Raw genomic sequence first — 23,625 nt, 5'->3', positions numbered from 1 at the left:
AAAATTACACTTTTTTGACATTTAAATTCAGTCTTCCAAATTGCCTCCTGAGTCTAGAAATGTGATAAAATTCCTTGAACTAGTCTTCTCTCACTCTTGCTCTCTTATGTTCTCTTGGTGACAGGGATGGAGAAGGTGTGTTCACTATATAACTAAGAAATCCTCAAGATAGTAAAATATGGTCAAAAACCAAACAATCAATAGCTTCAAGGGTATATCTTTACTGAGAATATGTTTGGCCTAATCACCTATTCTTTGCAGTTCTACATTATTTTATTATGATTACATATATTAAGAATAAAAACCCTAAGGCAATCTAAATATGTATATCAAGTATATATATGCTATGAACCAAAAAGCCAAAATCTAATTGTCTAGCCAGAACTGTTGACTGCTTAGGGCATCCGTGATGAGTTGTAGTCTTCAATTAAGGGACTAGGTGGTCTAGAGGGTCTTGTTTCTCCTATGCTTTCAAATGACACAAGAAGTTTTTAAGAATTCCATCAAATGTTTTACTGATGAAGCTTTTGGGGTTTCACGCAGATCTTGCTTGTGGATCTCAGACACTGCTATGCAGGTCTAGCAAGTTATTGGACTCAGATTTGAAGCATTATTGGGTGAACCAGAACCAAATTCTCCCAAAAGAAGGAATGGAAATTTAAAGAGCTCCAGAAGCAAAATGTAGGACAACTTTTAGCTTTTGACTAATTTGTGTGACAAAAGAGTCATAAACCCATGAAGGAATCTACATTGTCAGTTCTACTGGAAAGAATATGTTTTAAAATATTAAGTCTTTGTGCCTTTCTAAAAAACACCAGATGTATCTATTCACACCTGTATGTTACCAAACAGTTTTAGTTAACACTAAACAGTTAAATTTTGACTACCAAACAACTTTAGTTAATACTTTTCCATTACATCTTTAAGTGTACTTTCTCCAGATATTTTTTTTTCCTGGAAAAATAAGCCTAATTTTTGCCTTTGTTTTATTTTGTTAAGATCAAGTACAAGCCTGTATAATATGCCAGTTTTGCTGGTGTTGCATTATCAGAAAAATGCAACAAATTGGATCCTGAATAATAAACTAAGAAATATTTTAAGGCAGAACATAAATTTTACACAGCTAGAAATACCCATCACCCTCTGCTTGGGATGGGATCATATCTTTTTCTCCATCTTTCTCTGGCTACTGACCAGAACCAAGAAATACAGATGTGCATGAAAATTTTTTTAAATTTAAAAATTAACAAATTTTTAGTGCCTAAAGAAGGGGGCTACACAAATGTCTTGAAGGCCTTACAAATATTTTTGACCAAATAAATTGTCATTTTATTTGAAAAGTTTTCTCTCACACCTTCTCAAAGAAGTCTTTAAAAACCCATTCTAGAACAAAAACCACATTCACAGAAACATAGACAAGATGAAAAGGCAGAGGGCTATATACCAGATGAAGGAACAAGATAAAATGCCAGAAAAATAACTGAATAAAATGGAGATAGGCAACCTTCCAGAAAAAGGATTCAGAATAATAATAGTGAAGATGATCCAGGACCTCAGAAGAAGAATGAAGGCAAAGATCAAGAAGATGCAAGAAATGTTTAACAAAGAACTAGAAGAATTAAAGAACAAACAAACAGAGATGAACAATATAATAACTGAAATGAAAACTACACTAGAAGGAATCAATAGCAGAATAACTGAGGCAGAAAAATGGATAAGTGACCTGGAAGACAGAATGGTGGAATTCACTGCTGTGGAACAGAATAAAGAAAAAAGAATGAAAAGAAACGAAGACAGCCTAAGAGACCTCTGGGAAAACATTAAACACAACAACATTTGCATTATAGGGGTCCCAGAAGGAGAAGAGAGAGAGAAAGGAACCGAGAAAATATTTGAAGAGATTATAGTCGAAAACTTCTCTAACGTGGGAAAAGAAATAGCCACCCAAGTCCAGGAAGCGCAGGAGTCCCATACAGGATAAACCCAAGGAGAAACACGCTGAGACTCATAGTAATGAAATTGGCAAAAATTAAAGACAAAGAAAAATTATTGAAAGCATCCAGGGAAAAATGACAAATAACATACAAGGGAACTCCCATAAGATTAATAGCTGATTTCTCAGCAGAAACTCTACAAGCCAGAAGGGAGTGGCATGATGTACTTAAAGTGATGAAAGGGAAGAACCTACAACCAAGATTACTCTACCCAGCAAGAATCTCATTCAGATTTGATGGAGAAATAAAAAGATTTACAGACAAGCAAAAGCTAAGAGAATTCAGCAGCACAAAACCAGCTCTACAACAAATGCTAAAGGAACTTCTCTAAGTGGGAAACACAAGAGAAGAAAAGGACCTACAAAAACAAACCCAAAACAATTAAGAATATTGTCATAGGAACATACATATCAACAATTACCTTAAATGTGAATGGATTAATTGCTCCAACCAAAAGACACAGGCTTGCTGAATGGATACAAAAACAAGACCCATATATATGCTGTCTACAAGAGACCCACTTCAGACCTAGGGACACATACAGACTGAAAGTGAGAGAATGGAAAAGGTATTCCATGCAAATGGAAATCAAAAGAAAGCTGGAGTAGCTATACTCATTTCAGATAAAATAGACTTTAAAATAAAGAATGTTACAAGAGACAAGGAAGGACACTACATAATGATCAAGGGATCAATCCAAGAAGAAGATATAACAATTATAAATATATATACACCCAACATAGGAGCACCTCAATACATAAGTCAACTGCTAACAGCTATAAAAGAGGAAATCAACAGTAACACAATAATACTGGGGGACTTTAACACCTCACTTACACCAATGGACAGATTACCAAAATGAAAATAAATAGGGAAACAGAAGCTTTAGATGACACAATAGGCCAGATAGATTTAATTGATATTTATAGGACATCCCATCCCAAAACAGCAGATTACACTTTCTTCTCAAGTGCACACAGAACGTTCTCCAGGATAGACCACATCCTGATAGGATCACAAATCAAACCTCAGTAAATTTAGAGAAATTTGAAATCATATCAAGCATCTTCTCTGACCACAACGCTATGAGATTAGAAATGAATTACAGGGGGAAAAAACGTAAAAAACACAAAAACATGGAGGCTAAACAATACGTTACTAAATAACCAAGAAATCACTGAAGAAATCAAAGAGGAAATCAAAAAATACCTAGAGATAAATGACAATGAAAACACGACGACCCAAAACTTATGGGATGCAGCAAAAACAGTTCTAAGAGGGAAGTTTATAGCTATACAAGCCTACCTCAAGAAACAAGAAAAATCTCAAGTAAACAATCTAACCTTACACCAAAGGAACTAGGGAAAGAAGAACAAGCAAAACACAAAGTTAGCAGAAGGAAAGAAATCATAAAGATCAGAGCAGAAATAAATGAAATAGAAACAAAGAAAACAATAGCAGAGATCAATAAAACTAAAAGCTGGTTCTTTGAGAAGATAAACAAAATTGATAAACCATTAGCCAGACTCATCAAGAAAAAGGGGGAGAGGACTCAAATCAATAAAATTAGAAATGAAAAAGGAGAAGTTACAACAGACACCAAAGAAATACAAAGCATCCTACGAGACTACTACAAGCAACTCTATGCCTATAAAATGGACAACCTGGAAGAAATGGACAAATTCTTAGAAAGGTATAACCTTCCAAGACTGCACCAGGAAGAAAGAGAAAATATGAACAGACCAATCACAAGTAATGAAATTGAAACTGTGATTAAAAATCTTCTAACAAACAAAAGTCCAGGAGCAGATGGCTTCACAGGTGAATTGTATCAAACAGTTAGAGAAGAGCTAACACCCATCCTTCTCAAACTCTTCCAAAACAATTGCAGAGCAAAGAAAACTCCCAAACTCATTCTGTGAGGCCACCATCACCCTGATACCAAAACCAGACAAAGATACTACAAAAAAAGAAAATTACTGACCGATATCACTGATGAATATAGATGCAAAAATCCTCAACAAAATGCTAGCAAACAGAATCCAACAACACATTAAAAGGATCATGCACCACGATCAAATGGGATTTATCCCAGGGATGCAAGGATTCTTCAATATACACAAATCTATCAATGTGATACACCATATTAACAAATTGAAGAATAAAAACCATATGATCATCTCAGTAGAGGCAGAAAAAGCTTTTGACAAATTCAACACCTATTTATGATAAAAACTCTCCAGAAAGTGGGCATAGAGGGAACCTACCTCAACAGAATAAAGGCCATATATGACAACCCACAGCAAACATCATTCTCAATGGTGAAAAACTGAAAGCATTTCCTCTGAGATCAGGAACAAGACAAGGATGTCCACTCTCACCACTATTATTCAACATAGTTGTGGAAGTCCTAGCCACGGCAATCAGGAAGAAAAAGAAATAAAAGGAATACAAATCGGAAAAGAAGAAGTAAAACTGTCACTGTTTGCAGATGACATGATACTATACATAGAGAATCCTAAAAATACCACCAGAAAACTACCAGAGCTAATCAATGAATTTGGTAAAGTTGCAGGATACAAAATTAATGCCCAGAAATCTCTTGCATTCCTATACACTAATCATTCATTCATTTCATTTTTCAGATGAAAAATCTGAAAGAGAAATTAAGGAAACACTCCCATTTACCATTGCAATAAGAAGAATAAAATACCTAGGAATAAACCTATCTAGGGAGACAAAAGACCTGTATGCAGAAAACTATAAGACACTGATGAAAGAAATTAAAGATGATACCAACAGATGAAGAGATATACCATGTTCTTGGATTGGAAGAATCAATATTGTGAAAATGACTATACTACCCAAAGCAACCTACAGATTCAATGCAATCCCTCTCAAATTACCAATGGCATTTTTTATGGAACTAGAACAAATCATCTTAAAATTTGTATGGAGACACAAAAGACGCTGAATAGCCAAAGCAGTCTTGAGGGATAAAAACGGAGCTGGAAGAACCAGACTCCCTGGCTTCAGACTATCCTACAAACCTACAGTAATCAAGAAAATATGGTACTGGCACAAAAACAGAAACATAGATCAATGGAACAAGATAGAAAGCACAGAGATAAACCCACGCACCTATGGTCAACTAATCTTTGACAAAGGAGGCAAAGATATACAATAGAGAAAAGACAGTCTCTTCAATAAGTGGTGCTTGGAAAACTGGACAGCTACATGTAAAAGAAAGAAATTAGAACACTCCCTAACACCATACACAAAAGTAAACTCAAAATGGATTCATGACCTAAATTTAAGATGGGACACTATAAAATTCTTAGAGGAAAACATAGGAAGAACACTCTTTGAAATAAATCACAGCAAGATCTTTTTTGATCCACCTCCTAGAGTAATGGAAATAAAAACAAAAATAAACAAATGGGACCTAATGAAGCTTAATAGCTTTTGCACAGCAAAGGAAACCATAAACAAGACGAAAAGACAACCCTCAGAATGGGAGAAAATATTTGCAAGTGAATCAACGGACAAAGGATTAATCTCCAAAATATATAAAGAGCTCATGCAGCCCAATATTAAAGAAACAAATGACCCAATCCAAAAATGGGCAGAAGACCTAAATAGATATTTCTCCAAAAAAGACATACAGTTTGCCAAGAAGCACATGAAAAGCTGCTCAACATCACTAATTATTAGAGAAATGCAAATCAAAACTACAATGAGGTATTACCTCACACCAGTTAGAATGGGCATCATCAGAAAATCCAGAAACAACAAATGCTGGAGAGGGTGTGGAGAAAAGGGAACCCTCTTGCACTGTTGGTGGGAATGTAAATTGATACAGCCACTATGGAGAACAGTATGGAGGTTCCTTAAAAAACTAAAAATAGAATTACCATATGATCCAGCAATCCCATGACTGGGCATATACCCAGAGAAAACCATAATTCAAAAAGACACATGCACCCCAATGTTCATTGCAGCACTATTTACAATAGCCAGGTCATGGAAGCAACCTAAATGCCCATCAATAGATGAATGGATAAAGAAGTTGTGGTACATATACACAATGGAATATTACTCAGCCATAAAAAGGAACGAAATTGAGTCATTTGTTGAGACGTGGATGGATCTAGAGACTGTCATACAGAGTGAAGTAAGTAAGAAAGAGAAATACAAATATCGTATATTAACGCATGTATGTGGTACCTAGAAAAATGTTACAGATGAACCGGCTTGCAGGGCAGAAGTTGAGACACAGATATAGAGAAAAAATGTATGGACACCAAGGGGGGAAAACCGTGGTGGGGTGTGGATGGTGGTGTGAAAAAAAAAAAAACCCATTCTAGGAGAGATAATGTCAACATACTGAATTATAAATAATCTCTGAAAATGAAGTATTTGGATGAATCATCACTTTCTGTTGTTTTGTTTTATGAAGTTCACCTTTCAAATATTATTTTGATGTTTACCTTGTCCAAAGTGAAAGACATGAAAGCATTCTAATGACCTGTTGGCTAGTTTCCTTTGTTCTTAACATATATCCCAACTTCTGTTCCTTTAAACTGGTACAGGCATTTACCAATAGTTACCAGAATTCAGTTTTTATCAAATTAAGAGTGTTTGTACCAGAAATAAGAAAAATAAAGCTTATCAGAAGACCATGATCTTTGTACTATTTATCCAGCTGTCCCTCTTAGAACTTACTGCCTGTTGCTTGGAACAACATTTTCCTTCTTGCCCACGAGATCCTGAGATGTTGGATTTGGTGTTTGTTTATATATACTTGTATTCAAAATATCAAGAACTACATCTCTGGGCAACTAAAAAATTGAGGACAGAAGTGAGCAAACAAAGTCCCTGCTCTTTGGAGCTTCTGCTAGATGAGGAGTGTGCAGTGAAAGTATAAGGAGCTGTAGGTTAGAAAGTGGTCCTTGAGGGGGAATTTTCTGGCAGTCCAGTGGACTCTGCACTTTCACTACCGAGGGCCCATATTTGATCCCTGATTGGGTTAGGGTTAGGGTAATAAGATCCCACATCCCATAAGCCATGCAGTGTGGCAACCCCCACCCCAAAAAAGTGATGATTGAGCATTCCTTTCCTATCTTGGGGAGCCTTCTACAGTGGAAGGATCCAGGTCTCTTGGGACTCTGGCAGATAAACTCTTGGTGAGTTGGACGTGGGCTGGTGTCTCACCTTCCTCAGTGCTGTTTCACTTCCTGGGGTTTGGCCACAACATGCAACATCTGGGTTCCTACTCTCAGACTCTAGGCAGACTCTTTGTGTTTCACCTTCCTTTCTTTCTACCAGCCCTTGCCTAGTTACTGGAGTAAAACTTGTCTCCTCTCTCTTTTATTATTCACTTCCACCTTCATTTCATTTTATTAAACCTACTGATGACTTTTAAACATAAGAGTAATAAGAATAAAACATTTTGTTAAGCCCAACTAAAACCCTGTGGTTTGAAATAAAATGAGCCAAAATTAATAAACAGTGACAGCAAACTTGCTACAAAGCCCTCACAGGCATTTAGAATTCTCCTTGAGGAAGTCTGCATCTGTCTTTGCATCCTACTTTAATGAACTTTGCTTCTTGATAGTCCCCTTTTTCACTGAGCTGGGCCACTTAAATTAAGCTGTGGTTGGAGTTATGCCCTCTCCAGTCTAGAACATGACCAATTCAGACTGTAGGTGGACAAGATTTAAGGGATTCCAGCCACATTTCTCCTAAAAGTCATGTTTTACTAGTGCATGGGAATAAACACCAGTAGGCTGAGGTCTGAGAACATGAATTATTGTTATTATTATTGTCGTTGTTGTCTTCACTTTTAGGAAACTCTTCCAATAGCTCCAAGTCATACCTTAGTTTATGAGCTATTGTTACAAACAGTGTCTCTCAAAATGAGACTCCAAATGAACTACATCAGAATCACAAGCTGTATTTATTTTTTTAATTAATTAATTAATTATTTTTGGCTGTGTTGGATCTTCATTGCTGTGCGCGTGGACTTTCTCTAGTTGCGGCGAGCGGGGGCTCCTCTTCGTTGAGGTGCACGGGCTTCTCATTGTGATGGCTTCTCTTGTTGCAGAGCACAGGCTCTAGGCACGCAGGCTTCAATAGTTGTGGCTCATCAGCTTAGTTGCTCCGTAGCATGTGTGATCTTCCCCGACCAGGGATCAAACCCGTAAACCCCGCACTGGCAGGTGTATTCCCGACCACTGCATCACCAGGGAAGTCCCACAAGCTGTATTTCTTTAAAATGCCAGTTTCCTGGGCCTCATATCATATTGCTTAAAATCTCTAGGGTTGGGACCTCTCTATGCATTTCTGATACATACTCCAGTTTTAGATCCTTACAGGTCACAGAAACAGTTAAAAGACATTTGTGTGTTTACATACATTATTTTTTAGAATTGCCATTTTCTTTCTCTGAGTAAATGGGACCAGAGGAAGTAGATGAAAACGAAAATTGCTTTTTAAAAAATCACTCTCTAAAGGAATTAGTATTGTGAAACTTTGCATTCATGTGACTGGAACTTTACTTTTCCACATGTGCATAATTATTGCAAGTCCTTCTTTATACTTCAACCTAAACTTAGACTATGTTATTTCATTTCTACCTGGTTCTACTGAGCAGTTACTCATGTATTTATTCAGCAAACAACCATTGAGGGACTTCTATGGGCCCCACACTGTCCTGGGATTGGAGATGCCTTTAAGGACCTTACATTTGAGAAGTGCAGTAGACCGAGTACTGGAGTCAAATAGGTAACTAGGGAATTATGATACAATAAGGCAAGCACTGTGATGAGACGTGCGCGACACTCAAGCAAAATAAACTACACAAATAAGTCGTATTCTGACCACAGCACTAATCTCCTGACTTCTGCAGCTGCAGAGTCGCCCATCATGGGCATGGTTCGTGGTTTTCTGCCACCGGCAGAGGCTCAACACAGTATCTCTTTTAGTAAGGCTTCAGAAAAAGGAGTGTTTATACTTACACAAAAGAAAAGCAGTTTGGACACAATTGTAACTGGAATAAAAAATCTCCAGCCTTAAAGGACTTTTTCTGAACAGGGGAAGTAAAAATGTTTCTACTGCTCTTCTTACTTTTAAAAAATTAGTAGGCATGGTCACTGCTCAAAAATCAAATAAGGATATGCTAGAGAAAAGTTGGTTGATTCTTTATATTGCTAAGGGTGGAGTCTTGATGTAATTGGCCCATTGTTTAGCAAAAAAACTTGATCAGAATCTGGATTTGCAGACTTATGCCCTGATCCTAGTTTGGTTGGCTTGGTTTGGAATTAGATCAGGGTTTCTCAGTGTCTGCATTACTGACATTTTAAGCTGGATAATTCTTTGTTATGGGAACCTGTCCTGTACAGTGTAGGATATTTAGCAGCATCCATGGCCTCTACCCATTAGATGCCAGTAGCACCTCACTGCTCAGTCATGACAATCAAAAATGTCTCCAGATATTGACAAATGTCCCCTGGGGAAGGGAAAAAATTGTCCCCAGTGAAGAACTACTGGGTTAGCTGGATAGATTGCTCTGCACTAGAAAGTAACAGCAATTTGGGGATGGTAAGCTGACATCTAGGAAGACAGAAAAAGGAGAGGCAGCTCCCAGTAGCATAGCAGCAGGCCTGGCTTCAGAAACTACGAGTGACAGGGAAGACACTGGACTTATAAGAAGAGTAATGTCTAATATTGCTTCCTGTTTTGGGATGAACTGAAATTTCTCTTCTTCTTCTTTTTTTAAACACACAAATATCCAGTAAAATTCTATTACTTAACAATGTGGGAATTGTGGCCTCCTCTACCTGAGCCCCCTACCCCTACCCCATCCCCCGGTGAAATCATTTGGCATTGCAGCCCAGAATTCTGGGCAGTGACCAAGAGTGAAGTGAACAGAGGCCCAAGATGACCCTAGGAGCTGTGGGTAGAAGCCATAGGACAATGGAGAAGCTGCACAGACTTACTGAGATGTAGACTTGAAGCATACTTCCCTTTCCCCAAATATTGCAGGAAGGAAGGCAACCATTACGGTGGAGGAGATAGGCAGACACGAGAAAGAATAACTGATGACAGTAAATTCTGTCTTTCCCTTTCTTGGAAATATCTTTAAATATAGTAGCAGGTGAACATATTTCAGATGGATTAAGCACCATATTTTCTGTATGTATGGGAAAGGATTAGACAACCTTTTGGAAGATGTTTCTAAATTGATGATTTTAAAGCAAGACCTGAATATCAAAACAGTGAAAACTAGGTACTTTTAATTATTTTTTTAAATGAATGACTTAGGTAAAATTTTTAAAAATTTATTTACTGAGGAAAAACTCTAAGAGCATACCAAAGAAATCCTTAGTTTTTTTGCTCATTGTTGAATTAGGATGGTGAGGACAGCAGTAATCCTTTCTTTAGCCAATTTATTTTTCAAATGTGGTTACTATCATTTTAGTAAAAAATACATATATATGTATATATATTTGTTATATGAATATATCAGTATGTTAGGTGACCTCATTTCAACTCAGAAATTTAAGCAGATGGATTCAATATAAACCAGGTAAGATGATCTTCCTGCAGAAGTCACTCTAACACGGTAAGATTTCTTTAGGTTGATGGTATTACTAGGACCTATAATGTTATCAAGACTTGAACAAATGTGAAGGGAAGAGAACTGGAGCCCAGCATTTTCTACTTCTATTAGTCCTGAGAGATGCTCTGAGAAATCAAATATACAGAAAAAAAGTTTGAGACATGTCACATAGTAGGCTCCCTTCTTGGAGTTTCATGATTCACATTAATACATAAAAACTCTGAGAAGTCCCACAACAATAAATTTAACTTCACTTACCCCAAAATTTCCAAGCTTATTTATTATCCTATGGGATACACATTGAATTACACCACTGTACGCTAATCAATGGTTTTAACATCTGAAGAAAGAATGAGTATGCAGAAGTGTATTTGGTAGGGAAGGGGAAGGTTGGCTTGGAATCAAGAAAAGGGAAAAACCCCAAGGTTAAGAATGTAATGTGTCAGCTACCTTTAACACTGTATAGGAGACTCTGACTGATGAACATGGGTGTTCTGGTTTGATTGGTAGGCACGCACCCAGCATGCAAATGGATATGCCAAGACTTCTAAGTTTGATACAATAGCCATGAAGATCATTCAGATACTCCTCTGATTCTATGCTCAGCAAGCAGCTTTCTGGCTGTGATTTGGCTTTCCATATAACTTTATCTGTAGGGAGAAAAAGCAATGATATTGTTCCAGTGCATTTGATAATTTCTTTTTGCAAATCATTCAATAAACCTCTGACATGAGTGTCTTGTGAGCTCCATCAGCTGAGTAAGTCCAACTAATCCTAACTGCTTCAGGGAACTCTAGAAAACATCAGCTTTGCACCTGCAAGCTCAGGACTGATCTTTGGTTTTAATGATCCTTCCTAAGTACTAGCATCTTCCATTCTCAAACCCAACTTGAATGGACTCCTTTAAAAATAGCTTCTCGTCACTCCTATTAACTACAACCAAATGACAAAGGTAAGTTCTGGAAAAGAAAGTTCTTAAAACAATGACAACAACAACAAATCTCATGTATAAACCTGTGCTTCTCAAACTGGGAAATGCAGGTACATAGCACTGAGCAAAGATACACACAAAGCCCCAAGACAAACATGGTAAATCTTCCAGGATTGCCCATTTTATTCGACCTAAAAATTACTTTTATATTGAAACAAACATGGATATACCTTGGAATAGAATGAAAAACCCCTTTGAAATTTTAGGATAAAATGTGAAACATCAAAAATTTCACACTTGTGGAAGACCACTTTGGACTTTGCCCTCAAGACTGCCCTGGAAAGGGGATGGTGGCATGGTAGTAATTATCATTATCTGTGATGGAAAATCGTGGGGGGCATGGCTTAAGAAACATTTAAAAGGAAAGAGGAAAAATACCTAACACTTTTCAAGTAGCTACTATGGGCCAAGCATTTTAGATAAATGATCACACAAAACTCACCACTATCAGGTAGGCATGCTATCTATTTGTAAATGAAAAGGTAGTAGCAATGGTGGAGCCAAAATTTGGATCCAGCTCTTCTTTCTCTGTGTTCCTGCTACTACATCAGAAGTGTTCTAAACAATGAGCTGCCATACATTAGTGTAGGTTCTGCAAACTTGATTTATAAAGAGCCACATGATAAATATTTCAAGCTTTGTAGCCATATGGTCTCTGTCACAGCTACTCAAGTCTGTCCTTGCAATGTTAAAGTAGTCATAGATGATATAAAAATGAGTGAATGCCTGGGTTCCAAGAAAAATTTATGACACTGAAGCTTGAATTTCTTTTAATTGTTGCATATCATGAAATGTTCTTCTTTTTCTCTTTTCCAAGTATTCAAAAACCATTCTTGGCTCATGGGCCATACAAAAACCCTACCCATAGTTTGCCAGCTTCTGCATTAATGAGTTGTAAGACTCAATTTAGTGAGTTGCTTCCAATATTAAAAAATAAAAAAGATACAAAATAGAAAAGAAGAGAAAATGTCACAATATATCATATACGGTAACTGTGTCATGAAACTTATGACAGGCACCATGAATTTATGTATCTCCAAGAGAGAAAAAAAGGCTGACATTTATTAGTTCAAGATCCCATCAATTGTAACATGCATCCCAATTTTAGAGATGTTACAATGTAAAAAATTGTGTATCTTATAATGACAATATAATGAAATACAATTTACATACATGAGTGTGTGTGTGTATCCTAGTAGAGGATATAAAATACATTTTTCACTGTAAGTCATAGTCCATACCACACAGCCTATGCCATGCCTTTTGAAATAAATGAAGAAATGAAAATGAAATTTAAAAGATTCTACCATCTTAAAATAAAATAAATTATTTTTCCACATTTCTTTCCAGTTCTTGCCAGAATACATACCCAATTTTAACTTAGCTGTAATCATAGCAGAAACACAATTTATATTCTGGGTTTTTCTTCTGTATATTTTTAGGTTGCTACTTGATTTTTGCCATTATCACTTTTAATGGCTGCATCATATCTAATTGAAACTGGTAATTTCTCATGCATAATTTACCAAGCCATTTTTCTATTAACTGTTAGATTGCTTTCTATTTTTCCATAGATCTATAATGAATACCTTTAGATTCTAGCCTGTTCTTTTCTTGGAATTTTGATTATTTTGTCAAATGGTACAAATGCTTCATGACTCTTTAGATGTATTGCCAAATAATCTCTTTTTAAAAATTTTTTTTATTGAAGTATAGTTGATTTACAATGTTGTGTTAGTTTCTGGTGTACAGCAAAGTGATTCAGTTATACATGTATGTGTGTGTGTGTCTATACATATATATATTTTTTTCTTTTCCATTATGGCTTATTACAAGATATTGAATATAGTTCCCTATGCTATACAGTAGGGCCTTGTTGTTTATCTATTTTATATATAGTAGTTTGTATCTGCTAATCCCAAACTCCTAATTTATCCCTTCCCCACCCCCTTTCCTCTTTGGTTACCATAAGTTTGTTTTTTATGTCTGTGAGTCTGTTTCTGTTTTGTAAATAAGTTCATTTGTATCGTATTTTAGATTCTACATATAAGTGATATCATATGGTATTTGTCTTTCTCTGTCTGACTTACTTCACTTAGTATGATAACCTCTAGGTCCATCCATGTTGCTGCAAATGACGTTATTTCATTCTTTTTTATGGCTGAGTAATATTCCACTGTATATATGTACCACATCTTCTTCATCCATTCATCTGTCGATGGACATTTAGGTTGCTTCCATGTCTTGGCTATTGTAACTAGTGCTGCTGTGAACATTGGGGTGCATGTATATTTTAGAATTAGAGTTATTTCCTGATATATGCCCAGGAGTGGGATTGCTGGATCAAATGGCAACTCTACTTTTTAGTTTTTTAAGGACGCTCAATACTGTTTTCCATAGTGGGTTTTACCAATTTACGTTCCCACCAATAGTATAGGAGGGTTCCCTTTTCTCCACACCCTCTCCAGCATTCGTTATTTGTAGACTTTTTATTGATGGCCATTTTGACCAGTGTGAGGAGATGCCTCATTGTAGTTTTGATGTGCCTTTCTCTGATAATTAGCGAAGCTGAGCATCTTTTCATGTGCCTATTAGCCATCTGTATGTCTTCTTTGGAGAAATGTCTATTTAGATCTTCTGCTCATTTTTTATTGAGTTGTTTGGGTTTTTTTTGTTGTTGTTATTGAATTGTATGAGCTGTTCATATATTTTGGAAATTAAGCCCTTGTCAATCGCATCTTTTGCAAATATTTCCTCCCATTTCATAGGTTGTCTTTTCCTTTTGTTTATGGTTTCCTTTGCTGTGCAAAAGCTTGTAAGTTTGATTAGGTCCCATTTGTTTCTTTTTGCTTTTATTTCTATTGCCTTGGGAGACTGACCTAAGAAAACATTGCTATGATTTATATCAGAGAATGTTTTGCCTATGTTCTCCTCTAGGAGTTTTATGGTATCCTGTGTTACATTTAAGTCTTTAAGCCATTTCAAGTTTATTTTGTGTATGGTGTGAGGGCATATTCTAACTTCATTGATTTACATGCTGCCTTCCCCAAATAGTTTCTTAAATGGGGGGAATAATTTACATGTTTAATATCTCTCAGCATTGTTTTAAATGTTGAAAACAATGCTTAAAGGAATAAAAAATTGATGTTTTCCTATTAAGAGATAATGGATTTTGCATCTGGAACTTCAAAAATAATGATTCTCTTCAAAGAAATAAATCCCAGGAATTAATCGTTAGCTTAGATGAGAAAAAAAAAAAAGTGGAATGGTAGGTCCACACCCTCTCAGTTGATTTCACTCCACCAGTGGGCAGAACAAGTAGCAAGTGAAGCTACTCCATGCCCCATGACATGGGACTGTTCTTTTAGGAGGATGTGAAGGATAAAAAGGGCAAAGAAGCAAAGATGGCTTCCGTGATGCCTGCCTGGGCTACTGGAAAAGTTGTACATTTTATAGAGCTAGAGAAATTGGAAGGGAAAACCTGTTTTGAGTGGGGAAGTGATTCCTCTCATTTCAGATATGCTGAGTTCAAGACTTCCAAGAGTGGGGTACAGGATGAGAGTGAGAGAATAGAACCGGCAATATAGTAACAGAATCATTAGCATAAAGTTGATGATCATTTTATCTATGAGAGAGACAAGCTCTCAGAGAAGGAGAGAGAGGGGGAGAGGGAAGAAGAGGCAGATGGAGAGGGAGAGAGAGAAAGAGACAGAGAGACAAAGAGACAGAGATGGCAAGAGTAGAGAGCAAAAGGCAGAAGCCCAGTTTTAAAGAACAGGAGGAAGCAGAGTTGATGAAGGAAAGGGAGAAAGGCAGTCAGAAGAGTATATCAGAAAGCACAGAGGAAAGTGTTTCAAGGCGAGCATGACCAACGAAAACACACACTTCTACAAAGTGATGAGGAATTTTCATTGGCTGGCAGGAAAGACTGAATTTGACATGAAGGCCCTTTTAAGAGTGCATATTGGGCTGGGAGGAAATAGAAGCCATTTCTTAGGAGAAATGGAGGAGAAGAAATGGATGTTATGAATGTAGGCTATCAGTTCCAGGTGGATGACACCTCAACGAAATAAAAGTGGCAAGGGAGTAGCAGGAACAAGTGGATTTTGTTAAGCAGAAGATAACGTCTTTGAAGCCTGAGAAGAAGGGGCAGGGAAGACACCAAGTTAATAAAGATGCTAAATGAGTGTGGGACCAAGTTTGCTATGCTTAAGCTTGCTATGGTCAGAGTTGTACAATGCCATGCATGCAAAAGTCTCTCGAAACACGTGTTATTTGCACGCTCTATGACAGTAGATTTCAATCTCTTTTGACTGCAACTAAGAGTAAAGAAAAAAAAACATGTCTAGCTGAAACAGAAGTTTCATCCTGATATTTTCTATTATTTTCCATTTTTCACCCTTCTCCTCTTCCTCAATCTCTCTCACCCTTCTTTTCTCTTCCTCTATTCCTCTCCTTCTCCTCCCTCTAGTTGAGTCCCATTAAATAACCCTCATAACCCACAATTTGGAAAACCCTGATCTACAGGGTGGCCCTCAAAGAAAAGTTTATTTGTGGGGGGAGGGGGCGGGGGTAGTGGTGGTGGCGGGTTGCATTATATCAAAAATTTCCCATAATATGCAAAAATATTTTATCACACTAATTTAAAAATGTATGATTCAGATCCATATCAAACACAGCTATACTACAAAGTTCTTCTTCCTTCTACTACAGAGACTAGAAGAACCAAATATTTCCCCAGGCTCCCTTGCAGCTATGCAGCTAGGAGTGGCCAGACATCCAAGATCTAGCCCATGAGACATAAGCAACTGTCTGCTGGGGATATTTGGAGAGCATTTGTTTTTCTGCTGTGTGACTCTGTACCTCTTCTTCCTGCCATGAATGTGGAAGAAAGTCTTGCCTGGAATGGAAGCAGCCACACTGTGACCATGGATGAACGATCAAAAGAATTGCAGGGACACTCTGACGTTGCTGAACCCCGGAAACAATGCCAATCCCACCTTGTGGCACTTGCTGCATCACTAAAGTTCAGAACGAAATGATCTTCCTATCCAGAGCCCAAAAACAACTCTATGCCTGTCCCTCCAGTTCACACACTCACCTTCTCTTCATGAGACCTGGAGGTCCCAGCCAGGTACAGAACAGTCTCATGTGAAACAGAGAGGACCACTGCACCTCAAAAAACATAAGGAAATGGATGGAGAACAAACAAATGTCCTTCTTGCCAAGAGACCTCCAGTAACTGTTAAGTTCACATTTCTTTCCATAAGAATTGGGAGTCCTGCTGCAGTGTGCTAGTTCAGTCTTGATAGGATAAATTGGCCTTGAACAGAGAGGACCCTAACTCCGGGCTTGTCATTACTGTCCCCCCGGCTTTCCCCTCTCAGAGTTGGTGCCTTGCCAGGAAAACCTCTGTGGCCAGGAAGGTCCCATTGGCACAAAGGGAGATAGATGAGACACGATGTTCAGGTTCCCCAAGAAATCCTGCACTGCCCAGGCTACCCCGGCCAGGTGGTAAGTCTCAGGCTTGGTCATTTGTGTCTCCTGCTGCTGGCCTTGGGAAGTTCAGAGTCTCTCCCAGTAAAGGTGGTGGTCAGTGCTGAACCATTCTTTGGGCCAGTGTCAGGCTCACTGTGACACCCTTAGTGTTAGTAAGGTTTGTCCAGAGAGACAAAGCCAGTAGGGTGTGTGTGTATAAATTTACATACCTATAGACATATGTATATGGATAAAGAGGGAGAAGAAGAGACTGATTTTAAGAAATTGGCTTATGCAGTTGTGGGGCCCGGCAAGTCAGAATGTTGCAGGCCAGGCCAGCAGGCTGGAGACCAGGGGAGAACTGACGTTTCAGCTCAAGCCCGAAGGCAGTCTGGAGGCAGAGCTCCTTCTTCCTAGGGAGCCTTCAGTCTTTTTTTTTCTTGAGACCTTCATCTGATGGGTGAGGTCCACTCACATTATGGTTTATTCAAAGTCTACTGATTGAAATGTTAATCACATCTGAAAAATACCTTCATAGGAACATCTAGACTGGTGTTAAACCAAATCCCTGGGTACCGTAGCCCGGCCAGGTTGACACATAAAGTGGACCATCGCACCCCTTACTAATAAAAAACACCTCCCCTTTTCTAGGCCTCCCCAAATAGGAGGACAGAGGTGTCACTGCGGGGTGGTCTGGCTTTCCACGTACTTTTTTCTACTTCTATCAGCCAAATTAAGATTTTCCTCAAAAGGAAATGTAGGCGTTGGAAAATCCTTTGAATTTAAGGGTTTTGTTTTGTTTTTTTCAGGAACTTGGAAATAATCAGTTTAAAAGCACAGCTTAAAATGTTTCAGACTGTAATTCTAGTCATCTTTGTAGGTTGTATTGAAATAGCTGGTACCTATTTCCTCTGCTTAAAATGTTCCAGAATTTCTGGCACAAAGGAACAAGCTATGGGAGAAAATAAAATTTTCATATTTGCATGCGTATAGATTTAATTTCCTTAACTGCAAATTAAGGGAATTTGGACTAAATTATCTGAAAATCTTGTTTATGTTCAGTCTATAACCATAATAAGTCTATAACCATAATGAGTATAGTAATCTGTCCAATGGAAAAGGTGAGTGCAGGTGTGTGAAATGGAGCAGTATACTAAGTATTAACGAATGGCAATGACTCAGGGCACCAAAGTATGGGTTTTGCCCTTCTACTTTTGTTGTCATCACTCCAGCCCCACCCCCGCCATTTCATCATAACTGCCAAGAACAAAGAAACTAGGTTATTGATAGCCAGGCTCAGTGGAGACTTACCAAGTGTTGGACAAAATTGATATGAGCAAAGCAGAAGGTCTGATTTGTGACCTTTGCCACCATGATATATTAAAAGAGTTTGGGGGCAATGAGACTAGCTCTTTTTGGAGAAGTGAGAGTTTGTGGAGCTTTCCAGTGTTATTGAAGAAGGCAGGCATTGGACCTACCCAACCTCCAGTTAGAGGCACCAAAAGAATCTGCCCAGGGGCTTCCCTGGTGGCGCAGTGGTTGAGAGTCCGCCTGCTGATGCAGGGGACACGGGTTCGTGCCCTGGTCCAGGAAGATCCCACATGCCGCGGAGCGGCTGGGCCCGTGAGCCATGGCCGCTGAGCCTGCACATCCGGAGCCTGTGCTCCACAACAGGAGAGGCCACAACAGTGAGAGGCCCGCATACTGGAAAAAAAAAAAAAAAAAAAAGAATCTGCCCAGTGAGTTTTGAAGGAATCATTCTGGAGTATAGGGCTGGTGTGCATTTCTCATCGGGAGCTCTCTGGAGGGCTGGTGATGCGTTGAGGTACACCATGTCAGCCAGTATAGGTAAGAAACAGGGAAAGAGTGTCTGGGGACAGTCCAAGGCCCCACTGTGTGGTGTGGCAAAGGTGTGTGAACTTTCCACGGGCTCAGCATGGGCTCTGGAAATTGGTGGGCACGGACGCTGGCTTGCTGCCCAGACCTATATGGTCTGATGAAGGATCAGTGTCCTGGGAGACTAGAGACAAGTTCCTGGGCTGAAGGCAGGAAAGTTCATTCTTGTGGGAGTGTCTGTACCCAAAGATGTGCAAAAGGTCACAGCAAATGCACCACATGTTAAAGCTTACAACGGATGAGGACACAAGCAGCGGAACCCAGCTAAGGAGAGACCACAACCAGATGCAGAACCTCCTCCCATCACCAACATTCAGCCATGTGCCCTGAGGTCTCATGCTTCCCTCTCAGAGGCCAGCGCTGCCAGGAATGGTCAGGATGAGGGCCCCTGGGAGTTTAAGGGTCAGACATGAGGAAGGGGTGTGCAGAAGCTTGGAGAGAGGTTAGATGAACTAGATGAAACTGAACTGGATGAAAACTGATAATAGTAATAATAATAATCCTTGGATTTGACTGAATACAAACTGGAGAGAGGTTATGTTTCAGTTAAAAGTGGCTAAAAATATTACAGGGTCTGTCTGAGTTTTCTAAATTATCTTGAATTTAGTTTTCTTATTGGAGGAAGATATGGGGGCTAGTCAAAGGAATACACACAGCGATATAAAAATAGAATGAGATTCATATTTGCACATCACTGCTTTGTGACTTTCCAATTCATACATACCACATAGAAAATTCTAGAATGAATATTCTTTTACATCTAGCATTATCTTTCAAGGGTGATATTTAGACATGGCAGGTGTTCCCCATGTCTGTTCCTGCCACGTGGTTTCATATGGGTTGATTGAATCCTGCCTGAACTCCGACTTGTTCCTACTGATTTTGAATACTTCCCAATGGAGAGAAGAGCTGAGATGATTGGAGGGGGGTTAGGAAAAAAAGAAGAGGATGGAGTGATCATTAGTAATTCTGTCTTAAGACTCCTAGCTTCTGCTTTTTAGAGGGACAATTTGACCAAGGCTGTATTGTACATGCTGTTTTTTTCAGAAGGGATAATATTATATATATAGTGCCCAGCACACAGACAGTAATTACCTCTGTTCTTTGCAGATGCATAATCTTTCATTGCATCATCACTGCTAAGAGACTGTCTCTTAAAGTGGCTCAATAAACTTCATACCTGAGTTTCTGAAAGCAGCTGGGCAGCAGGGGCGGCTGGGAGACCTTCCACATGTGCAGGGCATTGCTCTGGGCGACTGAGTAGATGCTTCATGCTTCTGACCCCTCATCTGTGTTTGTGCGTGTCCAGTGGTGCTGCCTGCATTTTCCCCCTAGGAAATTCCTAATAAATGCTAGGAATAGGGCACTTTGCTTTCCAGCATTTTCACACTGTGAGGCGTTTTCTTCTTCATTGGTTTTTGGCTCCTTATTTCAGAACTCCTGTACCAAGTAACCAGTAACCACGGCTACTTACTGGTTGGTTTTATGTGCTTCTCACGACAGGTAATCTACTTGGGACAGGTCACTTGATTTTCCTTTCCTTAACGTCAGCCAGCGCATGAAGAGCCCAGGTGAAAGAGTTCAGGGGCTTTTTGAATCTAAATTAGCTTTGCTGTCAGGGCTGTGTACTCTGAGCCTTTTTAGCAGTGGAGATGAAGTATAAGTGAAAGATAAGTAACCCTGCAAATAAAAAATATACCAGCAACTACCATTTATTGAACATATGTGTGTAGTCTCCAGTGGCCCCAACAGTCTCTGGGATGAGGTCATTTGTCCCATTTTACCCCACAGCTTGAGGCAATGAAGTAACTTGCTTAAGGCCACACAGCTAGTAAATGGCTTTGAACCCAGTTCCATCTGACTTCAGAGCCCACATTCTTGCCTCTGTGCCAGAATGCCTCAGAGGGGCCCTTGGCCAAAGAAATAACAAACATTGGTTGAAAGGAGGACTTCTGTTAACCTAAGCAATCTACCTTCTCTCTGTCTCTCTCTTTTTTAAAAAAAAATATTTATTTATTTATTTTGGCAGTGCTGGGTCTTAGTTGCGGCACGCGGGATCTTCGCTGCGTCGTGCAGGATCTTTTAGTTGTGGCATGCATGTGGGATCTACCCCACATGCCCCACCAGGCACTGAACCCAGGCCCCCTGCGTTGGGAGCGTGGAGTCTTACCCACTGGACCACCAGCGAAGTCCCCGCAATCTACCTTCTCTTATCAAAACAAAAACAAACAAAAAAACAGGTTGATGTGACTTAGTTGAAGAGGAGAGAAGGTGTCTTTGAGAGGAGTAGGAGTTAACTAAGTGAAGAAGGTACGAGACATATATGGGAAATAAATGTTCACCATTATTTTTACTGCTAAGCATGAGTAATGAAAATGTTTAGAAAGCAGTGGTCTAGAGAAAAACTTCAAAGCTGTCCAGAAAGAATAGACAGTTGAAGGACAGAAGACAGAAGGGTGACACGTCACGGCAGAGAGGCGGGAGAGGGGTTTTGTGTTACACCAAAGGGTGGAGGTGGAATCACAGGGTAAAGCCCAAGGGAGGCAGATTTCAGCTCAACATAAGACAAGACTTTCTAACCATTAGAGGGAAAAAAAAAAATTGCATGAGCTGCTTTGTGAGCCAGTGAGCCCTTGGATTGGGGGGATCCATCTGCAGCCTTGACACATGAGGATCAGGGCCATGATGCTGAAGATTCCTGCTTTGGCTGGGAGGTTGGACACCCAGTTTTCCAGGCCCTCCAAACTCTAAGCACCTATAGCTCCATGATTATTAGAGGATGTGTTGCAGAGAGCGCAATAGATGACTTCTCAAACATGGCAGGCATAAATTAGAAATGGTTGTCGGCCCACTTCTGCCTTAAGGACTTTGCACTGGCTCTACACTCTGTGGAAATGCTCTCTCCCACACAGTTACACCCACGGCTCACTTCTTACCTCCTTCAGGTCTTTTCAATAAGGTCTGCCCCAACTACACCATTTAGAATTGCACTGTCGTCATCCCTGTTGGCACTCCCAATTCCTCGTGCTCTGCTCCACTTTCTTTTTTTATAGCACTTGCCACCACCTAACAGACCAGGTAATTCACTTTGTTAATTCATTGTTTATTATCTCTATCCCTCTGCCAGCTTTATGGGGTCAAGGATTTTTGCCTTTTATATCTAAGCACCTGAAACTGTTCCTGAAGTATTGTAGGCCGTCAATAAATACTTGTTGATGAAATGGTGGAACAGGGTTGGGCAGTCTGAGCTCAGGCTCTGCTGGGACATGGCTGAGTGATACTGGGCAAATCACATAATCACTATGGGTCCCTGTTTTCTCTTAAGGTCTGTACCTCTCTAAAAATAATTGTATGATTTTAAAATTCCATTGGGTGGTTTGTTGTTTGTCTCAAGAGTATACCAAGTAATTTCAAATGAACACCAGTACAAATATAAGAAAATACGCCAATCATCCCTTTTGAACCACACTTTGTTCTTTATGTAGCTTGGCTGCTAACCTGAGCCTTTACACACTCAGATTCTTTGTTGTTCTGAGGACCCTTTATTCATGGAAACACAGCATAGAAAGATAAATCTAGTGACCAGCACATGTTTACCACACTTCCTCTATGAACCTTCATGCTGGGGATTTTCCACTGCTAGGTTACTGCTTAGGGGAAAAATTTTAGAGCAACAGGAAAAAACACTGATAGTCTGCTCCCGTTACTGGTATAATTCATTTTGATTGGCCTCTCTAAGAACACTAGGGATATGTCAGCTAGTACTGATTGTTTGATGCCTTGTGTTTTGTTTTTTTTTTTAATCCACACACATTTTGTGAGTTTTGCCACTGTTTTCAGATATACTTTGACGGCTTCACATGTACATGAGGGAAGCAAGTTTATGAGCTATATGAGAGTATATAATGATTAGCTCATCATATCTAATATGTATACTATATTTAGTGAAACAGAAACATATAAGATAAACTCAAGTAGTGTTTTCCCATAGAATGAAAAGCCTCGAGAAACTAGAACAATAAGGGCAAAATAAGACCAAAGCCAGCAGAAGGAAGGAAATAGTAAAGAGCAATAATCAATTGAAAACAGAAAAAAACAATAGAGAAATTCAATAAATCAAGAAGCTGGTGCTTTGAAAAGGTCAATAAAATTGGAAAACTCTAGCAAGACTGACAGGGAAAGAGAAGGCAAATTACTGATACAAAAATGAAGTAGGAGATATCACTACAGACCCTGCAGATTTCAAAAGGATAATAAGGGACTACAAACAATTCTACACGCAAATTTTTGACACCTTAGATAAAATTCACCAGTTCCTTGAAAAGCACAAATTACCACAACTCACCCAACATGAAAGATATAACTTGCATAGTCCTATAACTACTAGGGAAATGAAATTAATAATTTAAAAACTCCAACAACAGCAAAAAAATTTCTAGGTCCAGGTGGTTTCATTGGAGAATATTACTAAATATTTAATAAAGAATTAACATCAGGGCTTCCCTGGTGGCGCAGTGGTTGAGGGTCCGCCTGCCGATGCGGGGCATGCGGGTTCATGCCCTGTTCCGGGAGAATCCCACATGCCGTGGAGCAGCTGGGCCTATGGGCCATGGCCGCTGGGCCTGCGCGTCCGGAGCCTGTGC

General features: G+C 39.1%; 1 long non-coding RNA gene across 1 annotated transcript in view; it reads left to right on the top strand.

Annotated features, from left to right (window-relative positions):
- Positions 1-16,845, top strand: part of LOC113612638 (uncharacterized) — a 96,489-nt gene extending 79,644 nt beyond the window's left edge. The window contains exon 4 of the long non-coding RNA XR_003429911.1: positions 16,322-16,845. This is a non-coding gene — a long non-coding RNA (uncharacterized LOC113612638). The remainder of the gene's footprint in view (positions 1-16,321) is intronic.
- Positions 16,846-23,625: the final 6,780 nt, after the last annotated feature.

Source organism: Aethalodelphis obliquidens, unplaced genomic scaffold, assembly GCF_003676395.1.
Source record: "Aethalodelphis obliquidens isolate GAN/ISIS:26980383/991018 unplaced genomic scaffold, ASM367639v1 scaffold80, whole genome shotgun sequence".
NCBI lineage: Eukaryota > Metazoa > Chordata > Mammalia > Artiodactyla > Delphinidae > Aethalodelphis > Aethalodelphis obliquidens.
This window is presented reverse-complemented; position numbering and strand designations above follow the sequence as displayed.